The sequence below is a fragment of the Panthera leo genome, chromosome F2 (genome assembly GCF_018350215.1).
Source record: "Panthera leo isolate Ple1 chromosome F2, P.leo_Ple1_pat1.1, whole genome shotgun sequence".
In the NCBI taxonomy this organism is placed as follows: Eukaryota; Metazoa; Chordata; class Mammalia; order Carnivora; family Felidae; genus Panthera; species Panthera leo.
In genome coordinates, this window is record NC_056695.1 from 44657805 (window position 1) to 44674941 (window position 17137).

The following is a 17137-nucleotide window of genomic DNA, read 5'->3' on the forward strand; positions in this document are numbered from 1 at the left end:
AGCCCAGAGCCCGACATGGGGCTCAAACTCATGGACCGTGAGACTGTGACCTGAGTTGAAGTCGGACGCTTAACCGACTGAGCCACCCAGGCACCCCCTGCATTTTATATTTAATACACTAAAGTGGAAAAAGGAGAAAGACCTATAGAGAAAAAGATAATCTCCCATCTCTACATCCTTGAAACAACCACTTACAAAACTGCCAGTGGTATCCTTCCACATCTATTTCCTCGCATATATAAGATAAACACAAAAATGTTTGTGTGTGTGTATGTGTGTGCCTAGTATTCTTTTTATTTGTTTTTACCCTAACAAAATAATAGTAAGCCCATCACTTTGTAATTTGATATAGTATATTTAAAATATGTTACTGCAAATATATGACAATGAATGGTCTCAAGACCATTTGGCATACTTACATGAAAACAAGTATCTGTTTTCTCAACCGACTACAGGCTTAAAAGTAGCAATTAGTACAAAAATATTTTAATCTCATTTTTAACTCTTTTAAAAAATTTTTAATTCTTTAGCAAGTATGGAAAATTTTAGAAAATTCAGCTAGGCAGTTCAAAAATAAAAACTAAAGTTAATATACCAAAAGATATGGGTTCATAAATCAAAATAGCATCTTAAAACCATGAGGATAGTATTGACACAGGAAGGCTAAAAATGGCATATTAAGCTTTCTTTTCTACACAGATAATAAAATAATTAAAAAACACAAAAAACAAATCCTGTTACAGATGTTATTTATACTTAGTTACTACTCACCCTTTAGACAAAGGCTATTTTTTTAAATGTTTATTTATTTATTTTGAGAGAGAGAGAATGTGAGCAGGAGAGGAGCAGAGAGAAAATCCCAAGCAGGCTCTGCAGTGTCAGCTTAGAGCCTGACATGGGGCTTGATCCCATGAACCGTGAAATCATGACCTGAGCCGAAATCAAGAGTTGGACGCTTAACTGACTGAACCACTCAGGTGCCCCAACAAAGGCTATTTTTTAAAAATTTTATTATTTTTTAAAATTTACATCCACATTAGTTAGCATATAGTGCAACAATGATTCCAGAAGTAGATTCCTTAATCCCCCTTACCCATTTAGCCCATCCCCCCTCCCACACCCCCTCTAGTAACCCTCTGTTTGTTCTCCATATTTATGAGTCTCTTATGTTTTGATCCCCTCCTTGTTTTTATATTACTTTTGTTTCCCTTCCCTTATGTTTATCTACTTTGTCTCTTAAAGTCCTCATATGAGTGAAGTCAGATGATAAAGGCTATTTTTAATATGCAAGCAAAATTCAGCCTCAAACTGACCTCTACTTAATATGCTTTTAACAAAACATAAAAGGTAACATTCAAATGTATGCCTGAAATAAAATTTTCTAAAATAGAACTGCTAATAAGAGGAAAGAATATAAATTACTGGCTAAGACAAAAAGATCATATTCTAAAAGACTAAGTCATGACTTTGGTGAAATCACTGCATTATTCATTTGTTATTACTAAATTTTCATAAAGTTTCTTCTCCAAGAAGCTCAATGAAATGCCTTAATGATTATTAAATGATGCAAATGAGTATCCCTAAATTCTCCAATACTGAAAATTAGAAGACAGGGTGGCAGTGGTAGAGAAGAAGAGAGATAAAAGTAAAATAAAAGCAACAAGCAAAAGACCTTAGATATCTTCCTCTATCAAAAGTGAACTAAACTGCGACTTCTGGTTCTTTCCACAAGGATCTTTCTGTAAGAGCAGAATTTAAAGACATGATGTCTTCCTGACTCTCAGGACTTTGTTAGAAGTCTATTTGATTGTTAACTTGGAATTTGGAATGGGAGAAAGAAACGGTACCAAATTAATCTAGAAGAGGCATGAAGTTGGAGAAAGACCTAAAACTCAAGTGCCAATATGTTGAGAATAAAGACAGTTTACAAAGGAAATAGTTTTGAGAAAGGGAACAACATTCAGTGTGGTGGTTGAAGGAAGTGATCCTAAAAATGGTGTTTTGCTTTTTGGCAGGAATGAAATGGATTTTGTGGGTAGGGAAATCAGAGAAACCCACAATGGTAGTTCAAGTTTGAAATTACAAGATATTTGATAGGAGAATTGATAAAGGAAAGGGGACTAAATGGTTAGGTGGCATCTCCAACTGCTACTCCCATCCTCGTCCCCCAGCCAGCCAGCGCCCACCCTTTCTCCCTGATTGCTCTGACCCAGAGTAACACCTCTCTCTTCCCATCAGATGTGGTTTCTCTACCAATGCTCTGGGCCCCTTCCTCTCTTTCCTTAGGGGCTTCACTCCATTGATTATCTTCAGTCAATCCTCAAACTCTTGCCATTAGCTCTTCTCTTTCAGCATATAAAAATCCTCAAGCTTTTCATATCTAAACCCAAACCAAAAGTTTCTTTAAACCTATGTACTCTTTTTTTTTAATGTTTATTTATTTATTTTGAGAGAGAGAGGAGAGAGAGAGAGAGAGAGAGAGAGAGCGAGAGAGATAAAGAGTGAGCCGGGAGGGGTAAGAGAGAGAGGGAGACAGAGAATCCCAAACAGGCTCCGTGCCGTCAGCACAGAGCCCAATGTGGGGCCGGAACACATGATCCATGAGATCATGACCTGAGCCAAAACCAGGAGTCAGAGGCTTAACCAACTCAGTCACCCAGGCACCCCAACCCTATGTATTCTTTCAAGATCATCTGATCTCTCTTCACAAGCCACTCCTAGAAAGACATATACTTCCTGATTCACTCTTCACCCTGAAGCAATCCAGCTTTAGGTTTTACTATCCCACTGAGGCTGTTCCACATAAAAGCAACACTGACCTTCTAAGTATCAAATCTAATCTCTAGTTTTTGGCCCTCATATAAATGAATCCTACTGAAACTTTTTACACATTCACCTTCTCTTTCTTGAAAAGGTCTCCTCCCTCAGTATCTAAGATATCACATTCCTTCTGTGAATGCTCCACAGGGACTCATCTCATTCTGCCTATTATTACTCTCCCTCCATATTCATGACCTCAACGATGCCAGTTCAAAAATTACGTGGAATTCTGAATCTCTAGCCCAGATAGATATCTCTGTGGAGCTCTGATACTGAAAGTTGGACACTACTATGTCCAAAACGGATTCATCATGTTCCTCCTTTAAAAAGTCACTTGTTACTTCTTAACTTAGTTGAACGGAGCCATCACTCACCCAATTGTTCAAGTAAAACATCTGGGAATCATCTGAGATTCTTCCCCCTTCCTAACTTCCCAGGTCAAATCACTATGGACTACAGATTCTCTCAAACCTGTTCCTTTGCATTTATTCCATTGCCTTTGTTTGTTTCTCATTTGGACCATGTTGCATTCCAACAGTCTCCTTAGTGATTTCTCTATCTCTAATTTCAATCCTTGCAACCTAGTTTCTAGAGGAAACGTGTTCTAATTGTTCAGTGGCTCTCTGTTATCTATAAGCTACCTTCTCAACTTTGTATGGCATAAATGTACCTGCCCACTCTCCTTCCTCATACTTACCACTTCCAGCTCAACTTTATGCTCCAGCAACACTGAACATGCTTTCCTGTGCCCAGTTCCTCTGTACGTGCTGTGGCACCATTTCCCCACTTGTCTGCCTGGTATATTTTTACCTATTTTTAGCTACTTGTTTAAATGCTAATTTCTCTATCAGGTAGACTTTGGTGTTCTTTATACATTCTCAACTGCAGTTTTGAAGATTCTTCCATTAAACAATGACTTTACTGCATTGTAATTGTTTGCATGGGCATCTTAAGTGCTTAACTGGCTTACATTAGGGTATTAAAATAGATCTTGTATCCTAAAACAGTAGTTATCAAACTATTCCCCTAACTTAAAAAGCTTTATAACAAATGCCCAGAAAGGTCTTTTAATTTTAAGCTATTGAGATTAAGGAATAAGAGACCACTCATTTTCGTTTTACCAGTACAGTATCTAACACAGTGTAGTAAAGATCTGCAGTATTTACCCAATGAGTAGTTCATTGCACAAACATTGTTTGAGCAACTAGTAGTAGTCAGAAACCATTCCTGGTGCTGGGATACGGTGCTGAGTCTAACAATCATGATCTCTATCCTAGGAGAATTTAAAACGCCAAGGGGAAGACAGATCTTCAGTAATTCCGGGGCGCCTAGGTGGCCCAGTCGGTTGGGCATTCGACTTCAGCTCAGGTCATGATCTCATGGTTTGTGAGTTCGAGCCCCACGTCAGGCTCTGTGCTGACAGCTCGGAACCTGGAGCCTACTTCGGATTCTGTGTCTCCCTCTTTCTCTCTGCCTCTTCCCCACTCACACTCTGTCTGTGTCTCAAAAATAAGTAAATGTTAAAAAAAATTAAAAAGTAATTCCTAAAGTATATAATGAGAGCTTGACAAGAGACTACAGAAACATTTACTGGGAGACCTAACCGATCTTTTTTCCTGAGTAAATCAACTTTAAACAGTGCCTAAAAAGACAGGCAAAAGACATGTAGGTAAAGTCAGAGGTGATGATGCTCGAGAAGTCTGGGCAAACTGAAGCACAAATACTACAGAGGAGAAAACAGCAAGGAAAAGCCGAGAGGCACGGGGAGTCGAACGGTGAAGGCATTTCTAAGAGAAGTTTAAGCTGTGTACTTCCAGTAACGAATTCTTATTTCTCCATGAATCAAATCACTAAATTAAACACCTGTTTTCTAAAAGCATCACATTCTTGAACCATAAAAAGAAAAAAATATTGCAAATAAAATCCTTCCCGTGGCATCCTGTGTGATGAAGCACTGAGGAAAGAGATTAAACCTGAGGTGTTTTACTTGCACATCTCCAGGGTCTGCGAACACGAAAGCAACTGAGACTCAGAACTCTCCAAAGTTATCAGAGCTCTAACCATGAGCTCCATGTGCCAACATACTAAATGTTCACTTTTGAAATAGGAAAAGTATGTTTTACCTCTTTAATTTGGGATGGAAAATGAGATTCTAATCTTTTTTGATTTTCCATTCAGTTGAACACAGTAACTGGGATCATCCTTCTATAATACAGGTACATTTTTCTAGGAAAGTCTGTGAATACTTTAATTTAAAAGCCATGGACAGCAACCTAGAGGAGCTCTGACCATGCAAAATGTTTTATAAATAGTTCCATGTGCACTGTTCATCTGGAGTCTCACTAGAGATGGATAATGACCTTGTATTTTGTACTCATTTACTCTGAATTAGCCAAACCTCTGTTTTTAATTACGTACTTAATTCACCTAGCATGGTCTAATTACAGAAAACAAAACATCATTTAAACAAAAGGTGGCCTTGAACTTAATCTATCAAAACACCAGTTAGTTTTAAAAGTTTTCAGTTCTTAATAAACTGCCAAGACATGCAATAGCAATTTTCCAAATGTGATCATACGCTTTTATAGCAACAGATTTACTACATAATCAAACATCTGTATATACTTTGAAAACTTGATGTGTTGTCTCACTATTAATGCAAATCTGCTTAAATTTTGATAGACCTAAACAATCTTAAAGCTGAAGTACTACAGAATAATTCTTACATACTCAAGGTCATTTTGGCCTTGAAATGACAAGTTATCATAATCATGGCTACTTATTTGTGAAATGGTCCAGAACTCGATATAAACTCATTTGTGGAATTTTCCCTAACTCCCCCAGTGTAATAGACCTTCTCCTCAGTGCTACCACAGCACCTTATGTATCTCTCAACCACAGTGTTTACGATGCTGAATTGCGGTTACTGGTGGGTACTGTTGCCTAAATTAAGATCGCAAACTTCATGAAAGCAGAGTTCATGCCTTTTATCTCTATGCTTCCAACACGGCGCACAGTGCCTGACACCAGAGAAAGTCCTCAATACATGTTTGTTGAATTAATGTATTTAAACACAATACTATAAAACTATCTCAATTTGCGGATGACATGATCTTGTATATAGAAAATCCTAAGGAATCCACCAAAAAACTATTAGAACCCATAAATGAGTTCTGCAAGGTTGCAGGATACAAGATCAATATATAAAAATCAACTGTATTTCTATACAATAGCAATGAGCAAACCCAAAATAAACTTAAGAAAAAACAATTCTGTCGAGAAGCATAAATATTTAGGAATAAATTTAACAAAAGAAGTGCAAAACTTATACTATGAAAAAACATTGCTGAAAGAAATTAATAAAGACAAGTAAATGAAAAGACATCCCATGTTCACCGGCTAGAAGACTTATAGTTGTTTGAGGGAAATACTCCCCAAATCAATCTACAGAACCGAGAGATTCCAAACAGTACTTCTCAAATCTCAGCTGGCTTTTGTGTAGAGACTGACAAGCAAAACCTAAAATTCAGAAATTCAAGGTATTTAAAATAGCCAAAGCATATATGGAATACTATTCAGTCTTAGAAAGAAAGGAAATCCTACCATGCTATAACACGGGATGAACCTTGGGGACCTCATGCTAGTGAAATAAGCTAGTCACTAAAAGGCAAATGCTGTATGAGTCCACTTATACAAGGTATCTAAAATAGTCAAATTCATAAAAACACAGAGTAAAATAGTGGTTACCAGGGGCTAGGGGAGGGGGAAATAGGGAGACAGTTAAATGGGTACAGTTTCACTTTTGCAAGATGAAAAGCATTCTGGAGATGGACTGCACAACAATATGTATGAATGTACTTAACGATACTGAACTGTACAATTAAAAATAGTTGAGATGATAACTTTTATGTTGTGTTTTTTTACCAAAAATTTTTTTACAACAGCCAAAACAATCTTTGAAAAGAACAACAAAGTTGGAGAAAACACATTTCCTGGTTTCAAAACTGACTACAGAGCTACAATGATCAAGACAGTGTGGAACTGGCAGGACACACATATAGCAAAGGAATAGAACTCAGAGTCCAAAACTAGATCCTCACATTTATGGCCAATTGATTTCCTATAAGAGTTCCAAGATAATTCAATGGGGGAAAAATAGTCTTTTCAACAAATGGTGCTGGGACAACTGGAGAGCAACATGTAATAGAATGAAATTGGACTCCTACCTCACACCATATACAAAAACTAACTCAAAATGGATCAGAAACCTAAATGTAAGAGCTGAAACTATAAGACTCTTAGAATAAAATCTAAGTGTAAATCTTTACGACCTTGGATTAGGCAAAAGTTTCTTAGATATGACACCAAAGCACAAGCAAAAAACCAACCAACCAACCAAGTGGACTTCACCAATATTAAAAACTTTTGTGCTTCAGAGGACTCCATCACGACAGTAAAAAGACAACTCACAGAATGGGAGAAAATGACTGCAAATCATAAATCTAATAAACAACTTGATGTGGAATACATAAAGAACTCTTACAACTCAATAATAAAATACTAACCCAATTAAAAATGGGCAAAGGATTTGAATAGACATTTCTCCAAAGAACATATGCAAATGGAAAATAAGCATATGAAAAGATACTAATAACATCATTAGCCATTAGGGAAAAGCAAATCAAAACCACAATAAGATGCCACTTGATAACCACAAGGATGGTCATAATCAAAATATAGGTAATAACAAGTGTTGGCAAGGATGTGAAAAAACTGGAACTTATGTAAACTGCTGGTGGGAATGGAAAATGGTGCAGCCTAGAAAACAGTCTGGCAGTTCCTCAAACAGATAAAACCTGACACTATCATATGATTTGCAATTCCATTCCTAGATATATATGCAAGAGAAATGAAAAATCCACACAAAAGTCCACACAAAAACTTGTGCAATATTGTTCATAACAGCATTATTTGTAATAACTAAAAGGTGGAAACAATCTAAATGCCCATCAATTCTTAAGCGGATAAACAAAATGTGGTATATTCATACAATGAAACAGTATTCAGCCATAAACAGGAATGAAGTGCTGATTTATGGTATAACATGGTTCAACCTTGAAAACATTATGCTAAGGGAAAGAAACCAGACACAAAAGTCTCATATTACATGATTACATCTTGATAAAATGTCTAGAATAGCCAAATGTACAGGCTGAGATGGAAAGTAAATTAGTGATTGCCTAGGGCTGTGGGTGGAGGAGGGTGGGGGTGATGGCTGGGAGTGCTGGTTTCTTTTTGGGATAATGAAAATGTTCTAAAATTGAATGAGGTGACGGATGCCCAACTCTGTGAATATACTGAATATCACTGAGTTGTATACTTTAAATGAGTGAATTGTGAATTATATATCAATAAAGCTGTTATACACACAGTGCTTACAATATTAACGACTGAAGTAGGTTTCTGGAAAAGCAGCAAACGATGATGTGAAAGTACAGGGTTGCAAATGAGTGAAGCAACGTCTTTTACCTAAACTTCTCCTGATTCCTGACAGAAGTATTACTAGAAATACAAGCAATTTATTTACACTTTAGGTCTATTACAACATGGACACCTAAATGCTGTCCTTCCCAGGAAAGAATGTAGGGTTAGCACAGTGATAATTAATAACCTAGTTAGGGAAGCAGTGGTTAAAATTCCAGAGTAAATTTTTCTAAGAAAGCAATTAGGCAAAATCAGAAGGTCAAAAAGTCACAACACAGTATTGGAAATTTCATATAGAAAATGGTAGCAGCAACCAAGAAAAACAGTTGTTGATTAAGAGAAGCCGCAAGACTGTCATGAAAGGTGAAGGGGTTTTAAACCAGGTGAAATGAAAAGTTGTATGTGGATCCAGTACAGTGAGGGCTGGGAAACTAAGAGAATCACAAAAGAGTGAGCCTAGAAGTATGCAAAAGATGGGAAGGAACAGTAATTCAAGCTAAGGCTCTAACAGAACAGGAAGGGAGAGCTGTGGCTTAGAATGGAATTTTTAAAATACATGAAAAAAAAAATCCCCCAAACCTTTCTGTTTTTAAATCCACATGTGAAGGTGTTGACTGACTGAAGGGTAGAGAAAATGCCTATTATCAAGTTCTTCCAGCAGTGCTGGGGCAGGAGGGGAGGGAGCTCTAAGAAAGCTGCTGATGAAAAGAGGTCCCAGGGGTTCCAGAAACTAGTTCCTGTGCTCCATTCTGGAGCAACGTGGGTCTCTCCACTGTGCATGACAGAACAGGAGAGGTGGAAACTCTCATTGTGGTGGATACTACACAAAGCAGGGCATGGCCCTGCCCTTCAAGACACTTTGTTCATAAAATAAATCATTATTTCACCTTACTGTAATAATTTTTCTTTGTCCTGATCTGGAGCCTTAGGGAGCACCTTTTACACTGAAAGAATTTATGAACCCAAACTGGTCATCAAGATCACCAATGACCTTGTTGCTAACTACCCAAGAGTAAATTATCAGTCCCCATGTTTCTTGAGCTTAAGTAGAATGTGAACTATTTGAGAGCACTCTCCTTTTAGAACACTGTCCTCACACGATTGCCAGGATGCCACACTTTCCTGGCTATCTTTCTACCTCCATGACTGTCCCTTGTTAGTCTTTTTTGCTGGTTCCCCCTCCTCTTCATCTTTTCAGAAACAACATAAAGTCACACTTTCATCTACACATTTTTTTTATAATACATAGTGTTTATATTTTCTTACCAAAAATTTAACATTTAAAAACTCAATGTAAAAACTACTTTGGAAAATGATTAACTTTTTACTTAAAAGAGAAGCTAGAAAAGGGGACACCTGGGTGGCTCAGTCGGTTAAGCGTCTGACTTCAGCTCAGGTCATGATCTCGTGGCTCCTGGGTTCGAGCCCTGCATCGGGCTCTGTGCTGACAGCTCAGAGCCTGGAGCCTGCTTGGGATTCTGTGTCTCCCTCTCTCTCTGCCCCTCCCCACTCTCACTCTGTCTCTCTCTCTCTCTCAAAAATAAATCAACATTTAAAAAAATTTTTAAAAGAAAAAACTCCAAATAAAGTGATATACTATGTGTATGAAATGGAAGATTCAAAACTCATAAATATGTCAATCCTCCCTAAATTGACCTAAAGGTTTAATAGAGTCCAATCAAAATCTCACAGGAGTTTTTGTGCAACTTGATTTCCTGATTCTAAAATTTACATGGGAGTGCAATGGGTCAAGAATAAGCAAGCACTCCGGAAGTAATTGATCATGGTGGGGGAACTTGCCCTACCACAAAGCAAGACTTCTAATAAAGCTGTAAAATTTAACACAGTATGGTATTTGTTTAATTAAACAAATAGACTGAAAACACAACACAGAGCCTCAAACAGAATCTTTCATATATAGACACTTAACCTGTGACAGAGATAGAACCTCATAAAGTGAAGAAAGGATGGATTTTTCAATTCTTTCAGTATATGATACTGGGACTGGTTAGGCAATTGGACCCCTTTCTGACTGAAAAACCGAAATGATTGAAACTTATCTCCACACAAAAATGTGCACATATTTATAGCAGCTTTATTCATATTTCCCCAAACTGGAAACAACCAAGATAACCTCCAAGACGTAAATGAATAAACAAACTGTGGTGCATCCATACAGTGGAATATTATTCAGCAATAAACATAAATGAGCTATCGAGCCATGAAAAGACACTGAGGAACCTACGTGCATAATGCTAAGTAAAAGAAGCCATCGGTAAAGGCTATACAGTGCACATGATTCCAATTATGTGATATTTTGGAAAATAAAAACTACAGAGACAGTATAAAAGATCAATGACTGCCAGGGGTTTGAGGGAAGAGCTGGAGGAATGAATAGGTGGAGTGCAGCGGAGTTTTTTAGGGCAGTGAAGCGATTCTGTATGAAACTTAATGGTGGATACATGGCATTATGTATCTGTCAAAATCCATAGAATAGTACAACACAAAGAGTAAACACTAAACTGTAGACTTTAGTTAATGATGATGTACCACTATTGGCTTATCAATTGTAACAAATATAACACACTAACACGACTTATTAATAAGAGAAACGGGGGGGGGGGTGTGCTCATGGAAGACAGGGAGAGGGAATATTTGGAAACTGTACTTCCTGCTCAGTTTTTCTGTAAACCTAAAACTTCTCTAAAAAATAAAGTCTATTAATTAAAACAAAACAACGTGGAAGGTAAAACTATAACATTTGAGGAGTCAGCAAATAACATATATTTATGTTCTCTTAAATATGATGCAGAAAGTGTATACCTTAACAAAGACTAATGAATTCAATTATATCAAAACTAATAAATTCTGTCATTAAAAAACACTACAGAGAGTGAAAAGACAAGCCATATAATGGGAGACTACATATGTAGCACATATAACTGAAAAAAAAAAATCCAGAATGTATGAATAGCTCCTACAATCAATGAGAAGAGACAACCCTAATGGAAAACGAAAAGACTTGAACAGGCATTTCACAGAAAAGGAAATTAGAATGGCCAACCCCATGAGAAACACATAAAATTATATTCAATCCTGTTAGTGATTAAGGGAAACATGAACTGTAACTGTAACAGAAGGCCATTTGATAGCCACTACATTGGTAAAAATTCAAAAATCTGGCAATAGCAAGGGTTAGTACTAAGCAATGGGAAACATACAAAAATTTTCATAGCAGCACTGTTTGTGACGGCAAAAAAAATGATATATGCTTCACATATTAGTCAACAGAGAATGGATACATAAAAATATGGAATAATCGTTTAATGGAATATTATATAACTTGGAAAATGTATGAACTAGAGTTTCATGCATCAACATGGATGATCCTCAAAAATATACTGTTTAAGAATCCATACCTGGTTGGTAAAACTACAAAGAAAAGAACAGAAATAATTACCACAAAGCAAGGACAGTGGATACCTCTATGGGGTAGGGGAGGAGGATACACAAGGGCTTCTAAGGAACTTGAATTTCTATCACTTGACCTACGTGGTGGATATTTGGGCAGATGTATAATTATTGTTTAACCTGTAAATACAATGTTTGGTGCACAAAATTTAAGTGATACAAATTTAAGTATTACAAAAAGGCAAAGGTAGAAACAAATACAAATAAAAGCATCTTTAGAAATATAATTTATGTATGTTGTCTTGGGTCAAATATTTTAAAATGCTATATACCTGGGGCACCTGGGTGGCTCAGTTGGCTAAGTGTCCAACTCTTGGTTTCGGCTCAGGTCACAATCTCACGGTTTGTGGGTTTGAACCCCATGTCGGGCTCCACACTGGCAACCCAGAGCCTGCTTGGGATTCTTTCTCTCTCCCTCTCTCTTTGCCCCTCCCCTGCTCTCTCTCTCTCCGTCTCTCTCATAATAAATAAATAAACTTAAAAAAATGCTATATACCTTGACAAAAGGAGCACACATTTACAGAAAAGGAAAGGGAGTGTATGTATTTTCCCTTAATCCCTTATGGATTTCAAATATCCCCAGAAAAATTAAAATAATAGTACAATGAACACACTCATATACCCTCTGTTTTGCTTCAACAATTGTTAACATTTTACTATATTTGCTTGCTTGCTTTACACACACACCCACACACTTTTATTTTGAACCACTGGAAAGTATATGCAGAACATCCTGGTATTCTGCACCTAAATACTTCAGCACACATCTTCTGAGAATAAGTACATTTTCCTACATTACTACTTATTACAACTGTGTCCAAGAAAATGGTTGTAAGTCTATAAAATCACCTAATCTTCAGGGACTACATATCATTTTAAAGACCAGAAAGCTTGGGAAACATATATAATAATAAAGCTAATTGAAAGGTTACCCACAAGAAGTTCACTGAATATTCTGAGGGAATATTTATTTTAAAAACCATTGAATTTATTACCTATGAATTAAGTTTAACTAGGCCAAAATGGGCGGAGCTAAATTTCCCAACAATGTATACAGGTACCAAATTTTTGAAAGAAAAAATCACAACATGTGGTTTGACACTGGAATGGAATATGTGAAATTAGAAACTGTCCAGGAAAACCCAAGCTGTGTGGTCACTGCAAACAGGCTACAAAGAGATCAGGGTAGTTCTGTTGCAACATAGGTTACCAGAGACTATATAAGGAAGTTATCAACCTAAGCCAGACCCACGGGAAAAAAAACTGTGTGAAAATCAAAACTCCCATGCAGGACGAGCTAGGCTCTTGGGGCATAACTATGTATGCATTACAACTGATGCGCAATATAGAGAAAATAAATTTCACTACTCTAGTATTTAAGGTCCTGAGAGTCCACTTAAAAATATTTTATTTGACTTCAGGTTACATCTATGCTACTTTAAGAAATACTTTATATCATATATTATTATTCTAATAGTTGGCAAATTCCTAAGTAAAAAAGATATTCTAGTTATCCTATTATAATCTCCTATCTAGTAAACAGGAAGAAAAAATAGTCATGGCTCATTCTGTACGATTCCATTTATGTGAAACGTCAAGAAAGGCAAATCCAAAGAGATAGAAAGGAGATTATGGTTGCCTAGGACTAGGGGGAGAAGGATGTTGGGGGGGGAGGGAAATGAGTGGCTGCTAATGGGTAGAGGGTTACTTTGGGGGGCAATGAAAATGTTCTAAAATTAATTGTGGTGATAGCTACACAACTGTGTATATATACTACCCCCCCCATTGAATTGTGTACCTTAAATGAGAATTATATGACATATGAATTATTTTTCAATAAAGTTGTTGTAAAAAATTTTTTAAAATAGTTATGGCTGATGATTAATTCAAAACATGACATAATTTAAGAAAACATTACAGGAAAATCTTAACAACTGGGGACTAAGAATTACTATCACAATCTGACAGATATTAATGTAGACAAAATTATTGGTGCACATATTCTAAAAAGCTTTCCAGTAAATATTTTAAACATATGGTCTTGATCTTTTTTAAGATGCAAAAGAATTAGGAAAGGTCAAGTTAAAAACTAATGATGTATTCTTACATGCCTTATAAAATGAGTAAACAAAAGCTCAGGGAAATTGGTCTAAAAAAAATAAAAAGCTTTCTAAAACTCATCCCAAATTTGCCCAATCAAGTCTTTTCCTAATCATCTACCTTTGAATTTTTTTAATCTAAGAAGTTTGTCTAATGATCTAACCTGATAGAGATTCAGCATATGATGAAAGAGAATTTGCAGAAAGTAAAATAATTATAGGAAAAAAATACCTTTCCTTCTCTTCACTTGGACAAAATATGTTTAGACAGGATTAAATAGCAATTTCTTAGGGTGGTTCTCTAAGGTTCTGCTAAACACTCTTATGGTTGGCCCGTCAATATAAATTTTATTTTACTTTCAAACCTCTTAAAAATTGCACATGTAATTCATGCTCATAACAATTTCGAACAGAGGGCTGCGTGTATATGTATGTGTGTGTAAAATGTATTCGTCGTTTAAAAATCTAGATTCATAGCATTAAAATACTTAGGCCATTTTATACAAGCTACCCTGTGAACCTTGTGTTCAGTTAGATGACCATTATGCAGATTATTAATAGGTTGGTGAATTTAGTGAAAATATCTTAAGAGAATTATTTCATTAAGGAAAAATGACATACTTTAAATTTTGATTTGATTTGATTACCCTTACCTAGTAATCAAACAGCTCTTTTAGCAACAATGGCATAAAATAAACAATCTCATAAACCTAAGCCTAGAGTTTATTATAGATTAAAACTTTCAAACTTTCAACTGACCATAAATCAAAGTATATAGTGGGGAATAAAACAAACATAAAATGAGAACAGTCATACTTAGACTAACAAATGTCTTTTAGAAAGACTGTAAGTAAACCTAAAATGTATCAATATTAAATAATTCGTCTATATATTAAAATTTGTATCTCATATTCTATCAAAAATTCTATTTTTCTACTCATAGAAGTTACTTACAGAATAGAATTCAATAAGAAAAATGTATTTGTAAACTAATCTAATATTTTCTAACACTAGCTAAGATTTTACTTGAAATATATCTATTCCTCATTAACATTTATTCAAGTCACTTATTTAATAAAAATAAGTTCTCTACTTTGAAATTTTATAGGGTTCAATATCAAGGTATTTTATTAAATGGTAACCTAGAATAAATTCAAAAGAAGAATTTAAAAGAGAAAAGCACTAGGCTTTAAAATGAATACTATCAATATTGGTGTCCGGATTGCACACAAATATAAAAAGAAAAATTAGAGAAAAAACTGGCATAATGAAAGAATAATTTCAAAACTTACCATTTTAATACATAATAAATTTCCACAATGAAGAAAGGATTACTAGTGACACCAGACACGATTTCTTATGCTGCTAGTAAGTATTATCTAACAGTCAAATTCAATTTAATGCCTAATCCAGAGCCACACCACAAATGTGCAAGCCCTATTTTTGTCTGTCAAAAGACAGTTATGGATGCTAGGTTTCTCCTCGCAATTTCTTAGTTTTGCAAACAATTACAAAATTTTTACCAGGCCAAATGGCCCCATGTTCCCTAACCCCACCCACAGATTTTCCTTCTTTTTTAGCCCCTGTAACATCAGAAGAACTTTTTTTTTTAACTGTAAATAAATCCTAGTAACTAGTTATAAGATTTATTCATAGATGCTCTCAATGATACTATGAACTAGTATCCTCATGAACTGTTAATTTATGGAAGACATCTAAATCCAGTTTTTTACAGCCAGAATTCACATTTGAACAAGTAAGAAAACACCAGACTGAAGGTAAATCTAAAGATGTACAATTAGTTTTACAAGTAACTAATCCTTTAAGTTTAATAAAGTCTTTGGCAGTTGTTGTTTGCTTCAATTCTGTGAGCATATGATGCAACGGGGGGGGGGGGGGGGGCGGTTAGGATCTAAAATTTAACGGCTACACAAAGTAGGATGCCCTCTATTCTGAGTAGGAAGAACAGATCACAATACAGGGATATTTTGCAAGTGGTTCCTTTGACTGAGTTAGTTTCTAAACGGAAATAAAAAGGCACAGAGAGAGTGCTTACAATATTTTTGCTGAATAAACTAAACATTGAAAACTAAAAAGGGGGTTTAATTGTTGGTAGGTTACTCTAAAAATAATAACTAACCTATGTTACTCTAAAAATGTTAACTAAAAGTAGACCATTATATATTAACTTATATTTAAACCAAGTAATCCCAACCAAGTAAGTCTCAAAAAATCTTAACAATAACATGTTCTAACAATAATATGTTAACCTTATTAATATTTTCCCATGGTCTGGAAACACTAATTAAAAAACTGGGTCCTATTAAATAAATGAATAAAATCTAGTGAGACAAGTGCTTATTCACATATGTTGAATTTGAATCACTTCAAAAATTTTTTTAATGTTTATTTATTTTTGAGAGACAGAGAGAGACAGAGTGTGAGCAGGGGAGGGGCAGAGAGAGAGGGAGACACAGAATCTGAAGCAGGCTTCAGGCTCTGAGCTGTCAGCACAAAGCCCGACGCAGGGCTCGAACTCACAGACTGCGAGTTCATGACCTGAGCCAAAGTTGGACGCTTAACCGATGAGCCACCCAGGCACCCCTTGAATCACTTCAGATACAATATATAGTAATTTAATATTTATGTATCTAACAAAATTTAAAATATGACAATGTAAGAAACTTAATTTAAAAATATGAAGTAGCTACCTGTGATATACCTGTATATAATACTTGTGATTATTTTTAATAGAGATACAAAAAATTAAACGAAATTTCTTTCTGTTAAAAATCAAAGAGAATGTATAGTCACACTTAAGTATTTTAAAACATTTTCCCTAAAAAAAGCTAACTTATGCTACCCTAAATATAAGAAGCCAAATATACTGTTAAGTACATTAATATGAAATTGAGTAAACATATGAACTGTTACGTTTCTCGAATGCCTATTCTTATACTGTTATCATTTCCTTTTAGAATTTATCATGAATTTAAATAATAGCTTTCTAACAGTGATTCAGGGAAGCATATGGGCACATAAATATAATCCATTTTCCCCTGAAAATATGTATTTGAATAGAACACAAAGCCTGAATAGAAAAGTTCCAATGTTTTAGAAGTACTTCCTCTGCCATTAGAAGCTGGTTTTATTTTTTGATATTAATTTTTTTTAATGTTTATTTATTTTTGAGACAGAGAGAGACAGAGCAATAGCATGGGAGGGGCAGAGAGAGAGGGAGACACAGAATCTGAAGCAGGCTC

The 17137-nt window shown here is 35.5% G+C and overlaps 1 protein-coding gene across 1 annotated transcript in view; it reads right to left on the minus strand.

Moving 5' to 3' along the window:
- The window catches only part of STK3 (serine/threonine kinase 3), a 282817-nt gene that overhangs the window by 37425 nt on the left and 228255 nt on the right, over positions 1–17137 (minus strand). The gene's annotated exons all lie outside the window — the stretch shown is intronic.